Source organism: Chinchilla lanigera, unplaced genomic scaffold (genome assembly GCF_000276665.1).
Source record: "Chinchilla lanigera isolate Chin_1 unplaced genomic scaffold, ChiLan1.0 scaffold00007, whole genome shotgun sequence".
Lineage (NCBI taxonomy): Eukaryota > Metazoa > Chordata > Mammalia > Rodentia > Chinchillidae > Chinchilla > Chinchilla lanigera.
In genome coordinates, this window is record NW_004955408.1 from 25,268,759 (window position 1) to 25,285,671 (window position 16,913).

The 16,913-nt window shown below is 43.4% G+C and overlaps 1 pseudogene; it reads left to right on the forward strand.

Annotated features, from left to right (window-relative positions):
* Positions 1 to 1,353: 1,353 nt before the first annotated feature.
* LOC102025325 overlaps positions 1,354 to 16,913 on the forward strand; it is a 97,487-nt pseudogene continuing 81,927 nt past the window's right edge.

The following is a 16,913-nucleotide window of genomic DNA, read 5'->3' on the forward strand; positions in this document are numbered from 1 at the left end:
CTGCTCTCAAACTTGCACCAAAAAAGCTTAAAGTAGCTCTATTCATGATTGCCCAAACTAGAAAGCAACCAGGATGCCCTTCCATAAATGAGTGGATAAACTGCTGTACATTCAAACAGTGGAACTGAGCTATCAAGGGATGGAAATCCAGGCAGGAAATATCAATATGTATCACTAAATGAAAAAGCTTATCTGGAAAAGCTACACACTACCTAGTTCCAACTATAGGAAATTATAAGGCAATGTTATAGATTCAGTAAAAAAGATCAGTGATTGCTAGGGTTTAGTGGGGAAGAATAAATAGTACACAGAGGATGTTTTGGGGCAGTTGAAACTTCTGTTTGATACTAAAATGGTGGATACATGTCATTACATACTTGTCAAAACTTACAGAGTATATTACATTGAGAGGGAACCTTAGTAAACTATGGACTTTGGATAATAACAAGATGTAATTGATGTCATCAGTTGTAGCTAATGAAACACAGTGACGGAGGATGCCATGCTCTTGTGGGAAGAGGAATTGTATGGGAATCTATACATTTTCTGCTCTGCCTGGCTATGAGCCCAAAACTGTTCTAAAATACAAAAATTATTATTTTTTACAAAGAAAAAAATGTTTGAATACATAACGATACCATGGATGAAACTGGAGATCACTATACTAAGTGAAAGAAGCCAGTCACAGAAGTCTACGTGATTACACGATTCCATTCACATGTTAATCCGGGGTACAAAGATCTAGAGAAACAAAAAGCACAATAGCAGTTGTTTGGGGTTAGGAAGGGAAACGGTGGTGTTAAGGGAGTAATAGCTAATGGGAAGGAGGTTTCTGTTTGAGGTGATAAGAATGTACTAAAAGTGGCTGAGGTGATGGTTGCAAACTAAAGTTCCCTGACTAGTATACTTTAAGTGGATGAACTGTATGGCTTGTAAATTAAAAATTCAAGTGAGCTCTTTTTTTTCTTAAATATAACCTCAGCATGAGTGAAATCACAGAGAAATAAAACAAAGAACGAGTAGCAAAGAAAGTGGTAAACTTAAATGAACAAAACAGTATAAAACAATATTAATAATGCATTATGGAGCCTTAGATATATGTAGACTCACAATATATGACATTTATGATATAAATATCAAAAGGAGGACAAATGATTTTAGAGTATTCTAAAGCCTTTCTACTAGTTGTGATGAAGGTCAAAATACCAGTCAAGTAGACTTGGATAAGTCAGGATGCGTGGATATGCAAAAAAACTACATAATGGGCTGGCGCATGCCTGTCATCCTAGATACTTGGGAACTTTAGACAGAAGGATTGGTTAAGTCCAAGAGTGTGAGGCCAGCCTGAGAAACATGGCGGCAGCATCAGTGTCTGTCTCTTCTGATTCTCAGTTCTTGGATTTCCTAGCTGAACCATCAAAGTCTAATGGAAATATGGTTCATGGCTCCTCATCTCCATATGTATTAATGTAATGTGCCTGATAAACCTTTCCTTAATAGTGAACTAGGCTGCTTCCCAAGTAAGCCTACACTTGCCTATCCAAAAAGCAATAATGGGGCCTGGGGATTTAGCTCAGCGGCAAAGCGCCTGCCTGGCAAGCGCAAGGTCGTGAGTTCGGTTCCCGGTACCAGAGGAAAACCAAAAAAAAAAAAACAAAAAGCGATAATGGAGCCATATTTTCTGCTCTGAAGAATCTTCGAGATAAGACTCGACACTTGGAACTTGAGAGGATTCAGGCAGAAGAAAATGTGAAAACTTTGTCTAGAGAAACAATTGAATATAAAAAAGTACTCAGTGAACAGATACAAGAAAGGGAGAATTCAAAGAATGAGGAATCAAAGCACAACCAAGAACTGACATCTCAGTGCTAGCTGCAGAAAATAAATGTAATCTTTTAGAAAAACAATTAGAATGCATGTGGAATATGTGAAGGCATGCAGAAATGGAGAGAACATCTGTCTTAGAGAAATAGGTGACCCAAGAAAGAGAATGACAACATGATCAAATGTACGTTCAGAACCAGCTTGTAAAACTGGATCTTCTTGAACAAGAATATAGCAAACTTACCATGATGTGGGCCCTGGCTGGGAAAAAAAAAAAAAAAAAAAAAGCAACAATTTGAATCAAAACTCCATGAAGAAGAGTGGGAAAGAAAACATATGCAAGCTAGGACAAACTGATCTAGAAACAAAGAGACCTTTGAAGATAAAACAACCTCAAATACTCCCTCTGCATGACAACTTTTTTTTTTTTTAAGTCCAAACCATCAGAAAAGAAGGACCTAGGAACTATTTTGATGCACAGTCTCATTACAGATTATGCTTGCATTTTATGCCAGTTGTGGCTAGAGTTCACCAGTCTTAGCCACGCTGTAGTAGCCAACATGCAGCATGTTTTGCACTGAGTGAAACAACACAATAAAGTTTTGTGCAATGATCGAGCAGAGAACAGCATTCCTTTGGCAAAAGAAGCCGTTCAGCACACTGGTAGGAACGCTATCACTCTAGACTTAGGGCCCCATGTTACCATCCACACCTCTTCAGAGGCAGAATAGTGGGATGGTTAAAGCCACAGGCTCTCAAGTCAGGTTGCCTGAGCCTGAAAGGGGGCCCCTGGGCAATTTACTTTAACTGCTCGTGCCTCAATTTTCCCATCTGTAGCATGGTATGATCATGACTTACCTCCCAGGGTAGGTATGAGTACTGAACAAGTAACACACCTAAAAGGTCTCTGACCATTGCCTGGGATGCAGCTACAATCTGAATAAATGTCAATAATTTTTATTTCTCAGAGGCCCATTGTGAGCACAAAGCCCTGACAAACTCCAGACAACTCTGTTTTGGATGGAGGAACTGACTGACTGCACACGACAACTGTGGTGCAGAGGAGCAGCTGCAGTACTAAAGGCCTCTGTGAGCTGGTCATGATATGTGTCAGCAGCTCCAAACTTGACAGGCCAAGGACTCAAGTTCACAGCATGTGTGAGTCAAGGGCCCTCCCTGGATGTTACCAGCTCCCCACCGAGTTTCTACTGAGCTTTGCAGTTCCTACTGATCCACACCTGAGCCACCATATTGGTTTGGCCTCTGTTATGGTTTGTGTCTAGATGTCTCCCCAAAGCTTCATGCAGTCATGGGGTTGGCTTCTAGAGTTTATGACTGATTCATGGTCCAATGCTGGGATTATGGGTGTGAGTGCTACACCCACTCTAGGGCGGGTAGCCTGCATACAATATAAGGGAGGAAAAGAGGTTTGCTCTCTGCTGCTCCTCCCTTTTTGCTCTTGTTGCTTTTGCTGTTTTCTTCCATCATGAACTGTTGCCCCTTTGCTATATGCCACCCTGCCTTGGAGCCAGCTGATGATGGACTGAAACCTCCACAAACTGTGAACTAAATAAACCTTTTCCGCCTTTAAGTTAGGTGTTGGGTATTTTGTCTCAGCAACGAGAGAAAAATAACCAAGACAGCCTTCTCATAATTCGCCACAGTACATCCCAGTCTTGCTCAGGATTTTGAACTCAAGAAAAGGCTGGATCTTGGAAATAGATCGGAATGCCACCTGTCCATCTGCCATCTTGCCCTGTGCTATCTGTCCACTCCCTGAAAATCCTTGGACATTTTCCTTTGTTTTACTTTCTAAGGCTTCCTTGGGAGCAGTCGTACTATCTAGTTTGCTTTTCCCCTCCTCTAGATCAGTGGTTCTCAACCAGGGATCAGTTTGCCCCCAGAGGATATTTGGCAGTGTCCTGAGGAGTTATCACAATAGGGACCATGGAGGGAAGGGAGTGCTACTGACAGTTTTGGGTCAAAATCAGGAATGTTGCTAGACATCCTACAAAGTACAAGTCTGCCTCTCCCAACAAAGCATTTTCCATGTCTGAGAAACCCTGCTCTAGAGATTCTGCTGAATAAAATATATCTTGCAGTAATATGAGTACAAAGAAGAAAGCAAAAATTCCCCCAAATCTCATTACCCAGAGACAACAATCCATTCTTTGGTATCCTTTCTCCAAACTTCTCTCTGCACATTTACACATAGATTTGTAGATGCGTGTAATCTGACAGAACTACATTCCTACTGTATATACTATTTTGTGACTCACTTTTTTTTCGTTCAGTAATACATCATGGGCATCTTTCCACTGTCAACAAATGTGGATTTGCTTTATCTTTTTGAGAAGTCTGTATGGCATTCCATAGTAAGGATGTGACACTTTATTTAGATGATCTCTTATGATGAATATTTAGGTCATTTCCAGAATTTTGCTGCTATAAACAAAGCTGTGATAAATACCCTTGTATATACATCTTACTGCATTTCTCTGAGTTAATTTTTAAGATAAACTTTCAGAGTGGAATGCTGTCCAAAGAATAACATGCCCTTTTAGGACTTTTGATATTTAATGCTGGGTTGAACTTAAACAGGCTTATTAATTTATGCAGCCTCCACAGGATGCGGGGTGGCCATCTCTACCTCTCCCCCACCTATTGCCAATTGTTTTAATCTGCAAACGCAATTTTTTCAGCACCAGCAGAGACTAACCAGGAATGCCCAGAGGTAAGTGTTAAAGTTTCTCTTATGTACTTGCCTCCTGGAGTTTGAAGGAAACTTCTGGAGTTTGACTTTTTTTTTTTGTCTTTTCTCCCTTAAGCCCCTCTTTCTTCTTGGCTAAGCCAGGGAAGAGCAGGGAAACATTGTGGACAGACTGGAGTTCTCCAGTTCGGGACTGCTGCCCCACATTCTATGGTTCTCTCTGTGGGCTAGGAACTCTTCTTGGTGTCCTTCTCTATGGCTATTTTGCCCCTGTTTGAGTTTTTTGTTTTGTTTTAGGGGTTTTGTTCATTTGTTTGCTGTACTGGGAACTGAACCCAAGGGTGCTCTACTACTGAGTTACATCCCCAGCCCTTTTCCATTGTGAGATAGGATCTTGCTAAGTTACCCAGGCTGGTCTCAAACCTTTGATCCTTTTACCTCAGCCTTCAGAGCTGGAATTACAGCTATGTACCATTACCTCAGGCCTATTCTCTGGTTTTTATGGGCTCTAGAATGAATTCTCATCAGGGCAATCTCTACCTATGGCCTTAATGTGAAGTTACCTGCTCTTTACTTTCTAACTGGGTCAGCTCTTGATTCCTAATGGAGACTATCATACTACAGCAGCCTCCTATCTATGGGGGACTAGACCCAAGACTCAGAGTGAATGCCTGAAACCACAGATAGTATACATATAGTTTGATACTATATCTATACTATGTTTTTTCTATACATAAATATTTATAATACAGCTTAAGGAACAAAGTAGGCATAATAAGAGAGTAATAATGATAGCCAATAACAAGATAGAATAATTATAATAATATACTGCAATAAAAGTTATGGGAATAGCTCTTGCTTTCTCTCTCTCTCTCTCTCTCTCTCTCTCTCTCTCTCGCTACACACACACACACACACACACACACACACACACAATCTTACTTTCCTGAACTCACCTTTCTCTTGGGATTAGTGCAGTGATACAATACCTATGCAATGACAGGAAGTTAAGTGGATGACATGGCATTGTGACCCAGCACTAAGCTACATAAGATTACTTGAACCACAGCACCATGATTCTGTGACAGTGGCTTGGACAACTGAGACTGTTCTGCACCTAAACCCTTCTGCTTGACAGCTCAATTAAGTTATGAGACAAGGTGCTGAGACAACAGAAGTGATTTTGTTTTAAAAATTGGCTGATTGAGAGGATGGAGAGCCATCACTCCAATTTGCTCCTTGGGGCCAGCAATGAATTATTAAAGGGAATGTTCAGGAAGTGGAGAAAAGGGAATGCTAGGATCAAGAACTCTTGAATTAACGACCACGCACATCCAGAGGATTGGCTATTTCTGACCGACACTATTCAGACCTTCCAAGCTTTCTGTAATTCAGTCTTGTCAGTACAGGTGATCACCTTAAGATATATGCTTAATAGACCATATGCTTCCTGTCATCTACCTGCAAGAATATAGGTTTCTTAAAGGTTATGTTTGTGTCCATTCTGTGCTCTGTGACATTACTGGTGAGTTTGGCAAGCCTCTACCTTCTAGGGATAACAAACTTTTTCAATATGGAGTTAATTCTCCTACAGTATGACTCCTCAGTGACTAACACGTGGGTGGCATGTACAGTTTTGATACACAGGACAAAGGAATGATTCACCTCCTAGTTGGACAATGTGAGATTTCATTTCATTTCTCAGAATAGCTTGCAATTGAAAACTCATGAAGTTTATGACTGCAATTTTCTGTTTAATATTTTTTGGATCACAGTTGCTGCAGGTAATTGAAACTATAAAAGTGTGGATAAAGGAGAAATATTGTAATCACTCATATGAACAGAATTAGGGTACTGTACATGGGTTTCCTTTTACTTGGGGTTTCCATGATTTTTCCTACATGAACTAGTTACTATTATCCTCACCCCTATTTTTCTTGATATAGCAACTAAAGGTCAAACAATGAGCCTGGGTCTTACTGTAGGTGGGATTTATCCTAGGGTTTTCTGTTTTAAAATGTACCTGGGACTTATTTGAATTATCTATGCTAAGACATACAGACACAGATATGACTACCATGAAAACAGAAGGTCCAATACTCACAGGACCCTAGGAATAAGAGGCCAACCAGGGACATACAGGGAAGCACTGTATCAGGCAGGAAGTAGAAGAACTAGGAAGCTTGTGCCAAAGCCTTCATTGTGGTTTCCATGGGAAGAAATGTGTGCACGTTCAGGATTGGCCACTTCAAAAATTTCTGTGGTCTCCAGGGTGTCAGGACTGCCTGCAGTAGTCTAATACCTGGGCCTGGTCACTTGTTACATGAGAGTTTAGGGGAGGGCTCTGGATCACTTGGTTTGCACATAAAAGGCAAACTTGAAGTTGGCCATCTGCTATCCCTGCAAACTGGCCAATCTTAGGGGAGATAATCTCTCTCTACTCAGTGAGGCCCTCAGATACCAGAGCACCAACAGTAAATAAAATGATATAGTTAATACATTTTCTGACTCCATGATGTTAGGTTGAGTCTGTCTTAGCTCCAACCAGCTCAGCCTGTTGAAAGGTGCTCTGTTCTACTTTTCTCCCCAATTCTGTGTGTCCGGGACAGCTTTCCTAGACAGCCTCTCCTCTCCCCAAAGCTCTCACATTCTCGGAGTCTGCTAGGGTGTGCTGTTGTATCATTTCGCTTCATTGGTGTAGCAAATCCAAAGAAGAGGTATAGCTGGATCCAAGGCATGCAGCTGAACTAGATGCAGGACCCAGGTATCTTGACTCGGCTTTGTGGTCAAAGATGAGGGGCTTGGAACTCATCTATTTGCTTCATGTGCAGCAGGAAACAAAAGAAGATATTTAGGAAAGTTACACTGCATGTGCCAAGCCTGCTGGTGCAGGACCTAACCTTAGTTGCAGGAATCTCTTCCTGCTGTTTGGCTTTGCAGCTCTCATAAACAAAAGCATGTGGAACAGGATGCTTGGTTCGCCCCTGGTCATCTCTCCTGTGGGGCAATGCTGTGATTTGAATGTATTCCCCAAAAGATCATGTGTTGGGAACTTAATCCTCAAATTCATATTTTTGGTGGGTATGAGGTTTTGGGGAGGTGACTAGGGTTAGAGGAGGTCACATAGTGGACCCCCTGGGATGGCACTGGTGGCTTCAAAGGAAAATCGACCTGTGTTAACATGTTCCTTTGTTCTTGTCACATGCAGCAAGAAGGCCCTTACCAGATGCCAGCACCTTTATCTTGGCCCTCCAAGTCAGCAAAACTGAGAAATAAGTCTTTTTTTGTAAATTACCCAGGGTGTGGTATTCTGTTATAACATCAGAAAACAGACTAAGCCAGGCACCTCCAGCCTTGTATCTCAAGCCCACTTCTGATATTTTCCCTTCTCCCTTCATGTCCAAACTTCTCTGTCCAGGGTTCTGTCATCTCAGGGGCCTTGTCTTTAGCCGTTTGTGAATCTTTACCAAGACACCAGTGGGGTTGCACTGCTATAAAGTACGGCTCTTTGTGAGCAACAGAAACCAAATTCAAATGGGAGTAAACCAAAAAGAGCAATATTATTTGCTCCTCCTAGGTCACCTGAGGGAAGGTCAGAGACAGAGCTGATATGGAACCTCATATAACACTCTTGTCTCATGTCTTTGTTCTTCTTTCTGGCTCTGGTTTGGGATGTGTAGGGTTACATCTGTCCAGCTTCATGGTCTGAGGGGAAAGATGAGTTTCTGTAGCAATTTCTGCCAGAAAATCCGAGAGAGCTCTGAATGGCCTGCTTTGCTTCACAAATCTTTCTGTGGACCAATCAGTGGGCAGGGAAATGGGACACTATGAATGACCAAGACTGAGCCACATGCTGACTCCTGGAGAGAACAGGGTGAGAGAAGTTCTGTTACCAAGAGAAGTTTCCAAGGGAAATGTCACAGGCAAAGGGAGAATTCTACATACTCTCTTATCAAGTACATACTCACCTTTTTATGAGGAATTTCTGAGGATAAAATGCCCTAATGAAAGAAGACAACATGGCAGGAATTTCCAGGCAGTCTAACTAGAATTTAATGGGAACATTTTTGGCTTGGAAGGAACTTGGTTTCTAGGCTTAAAAATGACCCCTTCATTTTTGGCAGTGGTTCCTCCCCAGCAAATTCCCAGAGCGAAAAGCTTTAGGATTTATATACATATTTTAGAACAGTGTGGGAGTTTATGTCTCTGAAATTAGAATGTATCTTATAATTGAAGCGCATATTTAATGTGTTACCAGGCAATAGTTTGTATTAGTTAAAAATCAGGGATCTTTCATTGGATGACTTCAGTTCAAATCTTGGCTCTACTGGTTCCTAGCAGTGTGTTCCAATGACTCACTTTGCTGCAGTCTCCATTCCTGTGTGCAAAGTAATGCTAGTAATAATACCTTCCACACTTGCTTGTGAGGAATCAGCAAAGTCCTGACATACAGAAAAATCTCAGTAAATCTTTGCTATTACTTTTATTTGTAAATCCTCCCAACTGAAATCAACTAGTGGTTGTAGACTGAGGATCTTTTCTTTAAATGTCATGCATGCTAGGTGAGTACTCTATCATTGAGCTACATCTTCAGCTCAAGTTAGAATTCTTGGTGGGAAGCCACAAAGTTAACTTTTAAAGAAAAGGGGGACATTTGGGAGAAATATCAGAGCTCACAGAATTGATGGGAGTCTGAAAAGTTAAGATTGCTAATATAGCAGAGCACGACATAGATCTGGGACAGCAAGAATCAGAAGCACAATTATTGTTGGAACCAGATGCTATTCTAATTATTTAAAACACTAGCTACTTATACAAGGAATTGGTTACAAAGATGTCAGAAGAGCTGAAGAGCAAAAGAGAGAGGGTCAAAAGAAACTAGGTGCCATGTAGAGGACGTGAAGCTGCTACCATGCCATGGGCTGGGACCCATGCATGGTTGAGCTGCTGGAAGGGCCATTGCTCCCATGGTTAGGACCTCATTACTGCAGCTGAGTAGGAATCTCAAGGCATCCTCCTGTGGATGCAGCTGAAATACCCCCAGTGCTCCTGGAGCCCCCCATAGTTATGTTCAGTTGCTGCCTGTGGTTGCAGCTACTAATGCTAAAAACCATTGTCAGAAACCTGGAAGAAATAGCTTCTCCTTTCCTCCAACTTCTAATTTCCTGCAAGGGGATCCACTGGCAGACTTTACTGGCAAGAGGGACTGGGAAATGTGGTCTTCAGCTTCCCACCCCAGCTGGCACCAAGGAAGTAAGATGGTTGAGTGTGGGAGTGAGAGGTAAAGGATACAACTTGACTCTTACCCTTATCAGGAAGAGTGGAGCCTGAACACTTGTTTTTTTTGTTTTTGTTTTTTTTTTTTTGGTATCGGTAATCAAACTCTGGACTTCATGTTTGCCAGGCAGGCACTGTGCCACTGAGCTCCTGAACATTCTTGCCCTGACCATTAGTGTCCCTCTGGCACTTTAAATGCCATATTATATATAGGAGTACCTGACATGTGGTGAAAGGGAAAAGGTAGCTTCTGCCTGGGTAGGTAAGGAGGGACGGGTGCCCGAATCTTGCAGGAGTACACAGTGGGAGGTTTCCCAAGCTGAGGTGTTGCAAGCCTCAAGTTCAACTTGATGAAGTATTTCTCTACCAACAGAAATATACTAAGGCTGATAGCTGCACTTTTACTACAAGGACAGGTAGACAAATTGTTGAGTGAGTATCAAGAGTCAGGAACTAGATAGTGGCCCCCAGAGAGTCATGAGGGGTAGAAATGCCAACTCCCAAGGCTTCACATTAGCCCTTGGCATCACTATATGTGCAGATGGCTGAAGGGGAGGCAAGGACAGCCCGTGCTTGCTGACATCTGGTGGTGCAGGCAACCAGCCCTTCACCTGTCCAGGTCTACACTCTACCCATGTCCCTCAGTTAACCCTCACCACACTTCAAGCACACACTGATGTTGTCACCCTTACTTTACAGACAAGGAAATGGAAGCACAGAGTGGTAAAACAAGTTACCAAAAATCAGACTTCTGATGAGCGCAGAAGCCAGGATCTAACTGCAGATCTGTTGGATTCCAGAGCCTGCCTCCTCTTTTTAAGTTCAGGTAAGCTAAGACCTGGGGAGGTTAGCTAACTGCTTTAGGGTCTATGAACTTCTGGACAATGAGGTGAGGACATCTTTGAGGGATGGCAATGTTCAGCCTATCAACCCCAAAAGTGAGTTTGACTCACTTATTAATTAAAATAAAAGGAAATAAAACTGACAAATTCAGACGAAGCTCCTGACACAATAAATATCCACATCCAAAGTATCTGGTAAGATAGACCACCTTGGGCTTTTGTAAAATATCTACCCAACCTCTGGTTAACTGACTGTTAAGTTCCTCACTCTCATTAAGAGCACAAATGGTAGAGAATGAAGATTAGGAGAGGAGCTGGGCCTGTGGGCCTCACCATTCCCTTAAGAATATTTTCTCTTTTACTTCAAGTTAATAGAAAAATTTCAATAGTTGCTCAGAGAGCTCGAGCCCTGTGCCTTGCAATCAGGGAATACTGAAGTGGGTGATGTCTGGCTCTCATCTGGAAAGTCTACAAGATATGAATATGAAATTCAGACACGCAAGAGAGGTTGGTGCTGCATTGAGGTTGGCCAAACTTCTTGAGTTTGTTGAGGAAGCTTTCTGTTACTATAACACATACACAAGAAAATCATCTTATAAAGAGAAAAGGTGTGTTTTGTCTCACAGTCTTGGCGATTCCAGCCCATGATCGATTGGTCTCATTGTGTTTAGGCCTGTAGTGAGGCAGCACATCATGGTAGGACAGAATGAAAGAAAAACACTTACTGTGTGGCCAAGGGATGAAGAATGAGGCCACGATCCTCCAGGGCACATCCCAAATGATCTAAAGACCTCCCACCAGGCCCTACCTCTCGTTTCCCCCACTTCCCTATAGTGCCACTTTGAGGATCAAACCTTTAGCATATGAGGCTTTGGGTGGGGGACTGTCAAGATCTAAACTATAGAAGAAGGTTTATATAAGCTTTCCCTGTGGACTAGATGCAGGCCATGGGGCAAGAGGGCTGGGACAAGATGGTGCTGGGCTCTCAGCAACTGAAAGCTGGAGGTGACAACTGATTCTGAAGGGCTACAAGCAGAGGAAACCTCAAAAATGAGCCTCAAGAGATGAATGACACTGAGAATTAGTTTTGGGAGGTTCTCTGAAGAACTCACAAAATCCCCCCACAAGAGTCAGCTTTAGAAGTGTAAGTGGAGGACAGCTTATGGCCATAACCATCCAGTGAGGTCTGTTTGCTCACTCTGTCCTATCCTTTGTTCTCCCCGCCATCTGCATCTCACCACAGAACAGTGAGCATGCAGCCAGCTGGTGAGGAAGCAGGTGCGTGAGAAAACACACAGAAAGGCCCATCTTATCTTCTCACCAAAGGTAGACAGCTTTCCAATAGCAGGCACTGGTTTTCATTCAAGCATTCTATAATCCTTCTAGGGGCATCTCTTTGAAACACGACTCTGATGGGTTTTGGGCGTGGGATGGGCAAAAATGAAATAAAGATATATTAGCTTTCACTGACTTAGTCAGTACCTGACACACACAACTTAAAGGCAGAAAGGTTTAAATTAGCTCATGGTTTCAGAAGATTCAGTACACAGTCAGCTGGACCCAAGGCAGAACAATAGTGGAAGGATATGGTGGAGCAGAGCTGCTTAGTTCATGGGGAATGGAAAGCAGACCAGGGGAGCAGCAGGGTGAGAAACCAAATGTAGTACCCAAGGTTTTTACTCCTTGATTCACCCAAACACACCCAGGAGGGTGTTTTATTAATTTCCTAGGTGTCTCTTCATCCAATGAAGTGGACCTGTTAAGATTAACAGTCAAGAAGGCGAGTCCCGCAGAGCCCCTGCCATCTAGAAGCTCATACGCCAGTGTGAGAGGCTGCCCTCTAAGAGGTAATTATAAAATGATGGATGCAAGTGATAATAAAGACCCACCTTCAGCGAACACTGTGTGCTAGGCATGTTGCCTGAATGACCACACCTAATTCTTCTGACAGTCTCATGAGATGGTCACTGCTCTGGAGAAACTGGAGCTCAAAAAGTGTTAAGTGAACTAGAATTCAGTTCTTTCTGACTCCAAATGTGTGTTCCCGACCTCTCTGCTGCTTAATGATGGATAGGTGGTAACCATGGTAGGTGGGTGTGGAAGAATAGGATTGGAAAGGAGATGTGTCCACGACAGAGAGAGAAGTGTGTTTGGAAATGTGAGTCAGCATTTTCCAAGGCTGCGTTTTTGTGTGGGTGCAAGACATTGCTTGTGTGGCTGCTAGCTCACATTTATGGAGCACGTGTACCTTTCAGGCACTTGACCTGTCCCCAGTCCTTGCAGCTTGCCAAATGTTCTTACCTACATTTTTATAAAAGAGGGATCAGGGGCTCAATAAGGCGTAGCCAAGAGACCCACACACAGCAAAGGAGAGAAGCCAGGACTGGAATCCAAGTTTGTCTCCATCCCAAAAGTTATTCTTTCCATGACATCAACATGTAACTGGAAATGAGAATCCCCAAGCAAGGGCAGGCAGAGAAGAATAGACTTTAGGGGGATATTCTGGCTGCCCCATCCTCTTTTTGGAACTAAATAACCCCTCCTTTCCTTTTAGGAATCAGAGATCACCGATAATCCACCTGCTCCCTTGGAAGGGGACTTGCCTTTGAATCCTAACCACCAAGCAATACACTGACTCCAAATGGCTGCAGTGCTTGCCTAGGTGACAGGCATGTCACTCAAACCAGTCCAATCAGAATGAGTTCTGGGGTTAGAAAAGGAGATTTTGAACCAATGCTTGCTTTCTGCCTGTGTGGAACTAGAGGGCTGAACCTGAAGTTTTTTTCTCATTTCTTTATAATTTACATGGACTTGTTTTATTCTGTTCTTATTGTTCTACAGCCTACGCAAAACACAAAAATCTAATCCATTTTCTAAGACTAGGTCAGAGCCAAGTGACCAAAAAGGAAAACAGCACAGTGAGTTACAAGATGGGCCCAGGCGTCCTGGACACACTACCTTGCCTGTCGCATGATGTTTTTAAAGCTATAATTATGGCTGCAGGAGACTTTCCTGCCTTTGCAGCGACCACATGGTTCTTAGCTGTGAGACTCCTAAGAAGGGCTGAGGTGATGAGGCGGGGCATGGCAGGGGGTCTTGGGCTGTAGCCTGAGGGTTTTTAGCAGAGCTAAAGGAGAAGGGATGGGCTATTGCCCTGCTGATGCAAGCAATGACGAGTGAGAAGCGGGGTGAGGCGCAGGATCCAGGGCCCTAACTCTGGCATCTGGTGTCCAGCAGGACTCCCAACCAAACCTGGCTGGCAAAATCGTTTGTGGGGGAAAGCAACTGTTCTCTTTAAGTGAAGAACCTGTGTTATAAATGAACCTGGAGAGAACCAGGGACTACTTGTACCTTCAAGAATAACTGTTCCCCATAGACCTACAGACACAGTGTTCCCAGGATAGGTCATCAGGCAACTGTGTTTCGTGTTACAGCAATAGATAGGAGATTGAGATTGCAGTAAGAAACCAGTTTGGACTCCTCCGTGGGCTGGCACAGTGCCTATCACTCTGAGCAGGGATGTGATCTCCCAGGGCCTACAGCACACCAGCTTGGTGCCAGCCTTGGGCTTTGGCACAACAAATTCATGCCTGATATGCTCTTCTACCATCTATCACCTGGCTCATCATCTGGGTCTCAGCCTCAGGCCACTTTTCCCCAAAGCCCTGCAAACTCCTAAGGCTGGGCCGCAGCCCCTGATCCTGAGGCCCCCGTGGTTCTTGCAAGGGCGGGGACAGCTTCTCCAGTGTCCCTGGAATCTATCGCAGCACCTGAAACATGTTTGCTGCATGAACATATAAATAAACAGAGCATGAATTATGTCTCTGATTCATCCCCAGGTGGGCTTCGCCTAGGGTGGTTTTGTGGGCATGTGACCAGCAGCATCACATAGGCCCTGTGCTCAGAAAGAAGAGCCTTGGGCTTGGTCACTGTAAGCAATATCACCATCATTGTCTGGAAATTGTTAATAATTTTATCTCTGAATTTGCATTTTGTAAGTGAAGGCTGCTGGAACAAGGGGACTTGGAGCATGTTCTGGGGACTGGCTGCCTCAGTTCACAAACAGTCGTGCTTTCCTGGCCTCCCCAAGATGGGTTCTCAGATACTCACTCTCCTAACCTGCCCTCCAGCTCCCTGCCCCATGACAACTGCTGCCCTCCGCCCAGCAGGCACGCACACTCAGTGATACCCAGCAGTGGGGCACAGTTCCTGCCCAGGGCTAGGCACTACAGTACTGGCCAGGGGCTGTGTCTCCACCAGGTGGACACTTCCGTACATCCTTGCTGTAGGTCCCAGAGCATGTTAGCTGGAGGCTGGAAGACCCTCCAGGGGCCGGGGCAGCAGGCTGTGGGGGTGGGGGTACTCAGCTTCTCCAGCCCTACCCTGGCCAGGGCAGGTTGTGTCAGTCTCGATACTGGCAGGAAGAGGAACCCAGCTCCCCGAGACCCAAGTAAATGTCAGTTTCCCACATCTCGGGCCAACCTTGTACCTGTGAGCCTTTGTGTTCTTCCTGCGAGTGTCCCTGTACCCAGAAATTCTTCAGCAGCTGGCTCTTTCCTTGGTATATATGTGTATTTCTCTCTTCTTCCTCTCAGCCTTTCTGAGTTTCTTGTGGCTACTTGAAGCTCCCTCCTGGGATGAATCACTTAAAACAAATTGTATAATTTTGGTGATTTTGCTTCTGTACTAAGTGGCCTGGCATTTGTGTTTAAAACCAGAATGGCACAATATAAAGATGAGCAGTAAACTCATACCAATAATGAAAAAAATCTAATGTTTTTGACTTGGAACAACATCAAAGAGCAAATAAAAAGTGCCATAAGAAGTCCAGAGAAAGACAGTGGAAGGAAAAGAAATTTCCTATGGACCTCTACAGTCTCTTTCCCCTCTGTTGTTTGAACAAGGAGTCCTGGATTTCAGTTTTGCATTGGCTATGCCCCAGCTCATGTTTGTTGAATGAAAGAACAAGTACATAAACAAATGTTTTCATTAAAAAGTGGAACACACTCATTATTTTCTATCTCCTGACAACACTGTGTATAATCAGGGTTGCAGATGTGTTATGAATATCTGAGTAATAAAGTTACTCTGGAAATACATATATGTACATATATATGTATGTATGTACATATATATACACACGCACACTCTCTGTTGCTTAATGATGGATGGAGATCTGAGAAATTCGTTGGAGATTTTATCATCATTGCAGGAGCATCGCACTGTATACGTGTACAAACCTAGAGAGGCTAGGCCAAGTGCTTGGTGAGGCCTCTTGCTGCAATCAGGAGAAGCAGTAAACATGCGAGGCTGCCGCTGGCACAACACAGCATGCTGTTTTACAGCAAACTTACTCTTGTAAGTTGAAAGAGCACTCTCTAAAATAACCATAAGTATAGCATTACAAGTGCATAAACGAGTACCATAGTTGTTTATTATCAAGTATTATGTACAATACATAATTTTATGAGCTTTACTTTCAAAAACTGGCAGTGTGGTGATTTGTTCACATTAGTGTCACACAAACACACGAGAAATGTATTATGCTAGGATGGCTATGGAGTCACTAGGTGGTAGGGATTTTTCAGTTCCATTGGTACTACCATGGCATTATGTATGCCATCCGTGGTTAATGGGAAGGTTGGTATGTGGCACCTGACTGTATGCTTACACTGGGGTGATTCACCACAGCTCCAAAGGCAACATCATTTTCTCAGCATCAACTTCCATGTCCCACTCCAATCCTGGCTCTGGTCTTGCTGCCGTAGCTTGTAATAAACTAATCCTTCAACAGACAGCAACTATAAACTCCAGACAAAATTTTAAAACAACTGTTTATAGAAAGTAGACAAAGTAGAGGGCATTCAGCCCATAAAAATGGTAAACATACTGAGATACACGCGCATACACATGCACACACACACACATACACACACTATAGAGGGACACAAGCTCTGTGGCAGAAAGATCTGTGTCCATCTTGCTGATGGAACATAGCAGACATCCAATAATTTTTTTGTTGTCACTTCTATTTCTCAAATCTCATTTATTTTTATGGTTTCTTTTTTAAAGATCAGATTCACTGGAGCACAATGTACCTGAAACAAAATGCACATTTTTTAATTGTGCCATTTCATGAGTTTTAACAAACATATATACAGGGGCCTCCGGCACCCTGGGAGCCAAGGGCAGGGAGTGCCGGCCTTCTGGCTGGCTAGCTTTCTGCCTGGTAGGCCCCTGGAGGGAGGGCCCCCGGCGCA